This window comes from Arvicanthis niloticus, chromosome 10, assembly GCF_011762505.2.
Source record: "Arvicanthis niloticus isolate mArvNil1 chromosome 10, mArvNil1.pat.X, whole genome shotgun sequence".
NCBI classification, from domain to species: domain Eukaryota; kingdom Metazoa; phylum Chordata; class Mammalia; order Rodentia; family Muridae; genus Arvicanthis; species Arvicanthis niloticus.
This window is the reverse complement of record NC_047667.1, coordinates 44738231-44742025: the sequence shown is the minus strand read 5'-3', so window position 1 is coordinate 44742025 and position 3795 is coordinate 44738231. Positions and strand designations below refer to the sequence as shown.

At 39.8% G+C, this 3795-nt stretch overlaps 1 pseudogene; it reads left to right on the top strand.

Annotated features, from left to right (window-relative positions):
* The first annotated feature begins 1933 nt into the window (after window positions 1-1933).
* Window positions 1934-3516, top strand: LOC117716018 (large ribosomal subunit protein uL30 pseudogene; annotated as a pseudogene).
* The last annotated feature ends 279 nt before the right edge of the window (window positions 3517-3795 follow it).

Here is a 3795-nt window from a genome sequence, read left to right as displayed (position 1 = left end):
ACCTTATTTGGACATGGCTAAAGTCAGAGATGAATGATACAGCCTCCACACACCTCCACCACTGCCACATGCTTCACCAGTGTTCAGCCCAAGCTCATGAGACCAAGCAATCATGGACTATATGAACCCTCTGAACCTGTGAGCTCAAATACATCTTTCTTCCTTTAAGTTGTTCTCATGAGTATTTTTGTCACAGCTACACACAAAATTACAGCTATTGTGACAGAATTTGACTCAGAAGAGAAAAATACATGATCCCCTTATTAACACTATATAAGAGAAATACAGACTATTTTGTTGAAGACCAGCTTTGACACTACAAGGTAAACCAAGGAGGGTCAAACATAGAACCAGAGATTAGGGCAAGTTTTAATAGCAGCCAATGGGGGAGAAGAACAGCACTGGCAGAGCCAACAGGGGTTAGTTCAGACAGCAGTCAGTGGGGGCTGTTGTCCAGTGGCAGGCAGCAAGTAGAGTAATCATTCAGCAGACTTTTCTTTGAGGAAATTAAGCTTGATTCATTGAAGTCAGTGCTCCCCATGACCAATGAGAAACTCTGTGAACTCTTTAAATTCTTGAGGGGCTGGTGAGAAGAAAAGGAAAAGGGGGCCAAATTACACACACACACATACATACACACACATACAAACACACACAGACACACAGAGACATGCATGCACACATACAGACATGCACACACACACAAACACACACAAACACACACACACACACACACACAGTGGATAAAGCAAGACAAATTCCAACAGCTTCACACATAATCAGACAGGTAGATTGGATGGATGGAGCAAGCTCCACCCATCTGACTCCAATGATTTGACCTGTATATACATACACTCATATTTGGTGAATGGAGCAAACGCCAATAAGCTAGCTCCAACAACTTTATTTTTTTTCTCTTAGTCTTTTTATACCACCCAATACAGAGCTCTCTATGTAAGAAGAAAATTTTCTTATGGTCACATGTGACAAATTTTCTAAAAACAACCACCACAAAAACATATTCTTCAAAAGCAAGATTAAAGTCACTTCACCAAGGGGAATTACAATAGGATTATTGATTACATATACTTTTTTTGAAACTCATACCTAACTAAACATTTCCAATCTATCCTTCCACAAGTTCATTGTAACCCAAAAGCAGTATTTTTTGGCCATAAATTAACAAAGTTTAAGCAAGCCAGTTCATAGTAACAAGTTCTTTCCTATGTTTACCTGACAACAATTTGTATTTACCAAGAAACAGATCATCATATATCTTATGTCTTATTTTTGAAATCTTGTTCATGTAGACTGGCTAGTCATGCATCCTCTGTTCTTATACTCAAAAATAGAATTATTACTCTTTATTCATACCCTTGTATATTCATGGTGCACACCAAAACCTATAGCCATATCTTTAGATCATAAGATCCAGGAACTCAGGTCCAACCTAGAGTGAACGTTTTCTTTGATCATTAACTAGCTCCAAGCCTATTTTTCTTGCTACTACAATTATGTGCTTGTGAGGCGAGAGAGCTCACCGTGTTCCTTCTCTCATCTATGCATCCTTATTCGATGAGGAAGGAGCACGTTCTATTTTAACTTTAAATTTTCTATCAATTACCCTAAGTTCCCAAATTGTTTAAATCAAGCTACCTTCCTAAAGCTACTTAAATAAAATCAGGAATTCTATAAAATCACTAATTCATCTAAACAGCATTATCTCAAGAGTGTTCATCTTCGTGTTGATCTGCAAGAAACTTGCCCAATACAGTGGCTACCACCCAGGAAGAATCACACCAGGCTATGTAGGCAGTGAGGGTCTTCCCGTGCCCAACCACTCCATGTCAGGTATATGAGAGATATAGTAACGACAAACACTAGAAGGCACAACATGAGCAAGGAGTAATCTTGGGACAAAGCCCCTGGGGCCATGACTTTCCAAGGTATATCCATAGCAGAGCAAAACCATTGGCCACCAGGAAGCTCACTTGCCCACTGCAGCTCTTTCTGCATGGTGTCCACCAATGTTTATTATATATGAATATATAACTCCCTAGATTATATTTTGTGTAAATCATAAAGCATTAAACTGAGTGAATCATAAATATTAGGCAACAAAAAATAGTATTTATATGCATTAAAAATATTCTGAACCATTTTAATTAAAAGGCAGATAACTTCTGTGTTTAAAAGTACAAGGAATTAATATCTAGAATATAGATAGGACTGCAAATTGGCATCAAGAAGAATACTTCTCCATAAGAAAGATAAGCAACTAATATCAGCAACCAGTTCCTACACGAGAAAATCCAAAGCCTGAGAAGTATACCAAGAGGCACTCAAACTCCTCACCAGCCAGAAAAATGCAAATTACAGAAACATTGAGACTTTGCTCTACACCAATTATACTGAAAAGAATTAGAAAAATTAGATAATTCCAAGTGTCTGAAAGGGGAGTGGGGCAAGTATAATGGAACTTCTATGCACTGCTCATAGGAATATAAATCAATGCCATTGTCAAGGAAACATGTGTGAGTTATAAAATATATACATATACCAAACAACTTGGCAAATCTATTTATAGATTATATACCTAAAGGAAATTTTCACACAGGTCTAAAAAGAGACCAATTCATAATATTCAATTTAAGGAACGTTTTAGCCTGGACAAATGACAGCTTCTGGTCTTGGCAGATGACTGCCAGGAAGGCATGATTCTGTCCACTTACAACTGAGTAAGTATGCAGGCACATCCTTTTCCCGCTGGAACCACGGAGGCTGTTCCAGAGAAGAAAAAAGAAGGTTACCGGTGTGCCGGTAAGAAAAAAAGTGAAAGAATTTCGCAGAGTTGAAGGTGAAGCGCCTGAGGAAGACGTTTGCCCTGAAGACACCGAGAGAGGCAAGGAGGAAGCTCAACCATGAGAAGGCAGAGCACAATCACAAGGAGTCCAGGCAAATGTACCAGACTGAGATTCGCATGGCCAGGAAGGCAAGGAAATCTGGGAACGTCTATGTGCCCGCAGAACCAAAATTGGTGTCATCAGAATCCGAGGTATCAATGGAGTAAGCCCAAAGGTCCGCAAGGTACTGCAGCTTCTTGGCCTTCGACAGATCTTCAGTGGCACCTTTGTTAAGCTCAACAAGGCTTCCGTTAACATGCTGAGGATTGTGGGACCGTACATTGCATGGGGGTACCCCAACCGGAAGTTTGTCAACGAGCTCATCTACAAGCGAGGCTGTGGCAAAATCAGTAAAAAGCGGATTGCCTTGACAGATAATCCCTTGATTGCTCGATCTCTTGGTAAATTTGGCATCATCTGCATGGAGGTTCTAATTCATGAGATCTATACAGCTGGGAAACGCTTCAAGGAAGCAAATAACTTCCTGTGGCCTTTCAAATTATCTTCCCCACGAGGTGGAATGAAGAAAAAGAAAACTCACTTTGTAGAAGGTGGAGATGCTGGCAACAGGGAAGACCAGATAAACAGGCTTATTAGACGGATGAACTAAGGTGTCGCCTGTGGTATTTTTGTAATCTGGTCAGTTAAACAACAACAAAAAAGTCTGCAAGCACATGCTAAAGGGTGGTGTGCAGCATCATAATCAACGGATATGTGGAAAGCATCGCCATTAGAAAAACTACAGACATAGAAAGAGATATTTAATACAACACCTATTGTTTTATTTTTTTGAAGCAGGCTCAAATCTCATGTCTCATGGGCTCAAACTCCTAATGACCTTACACATCTGATCTTCTCACCTCTGTTGTGGATAGCCCTGGTGCTGTTTGTA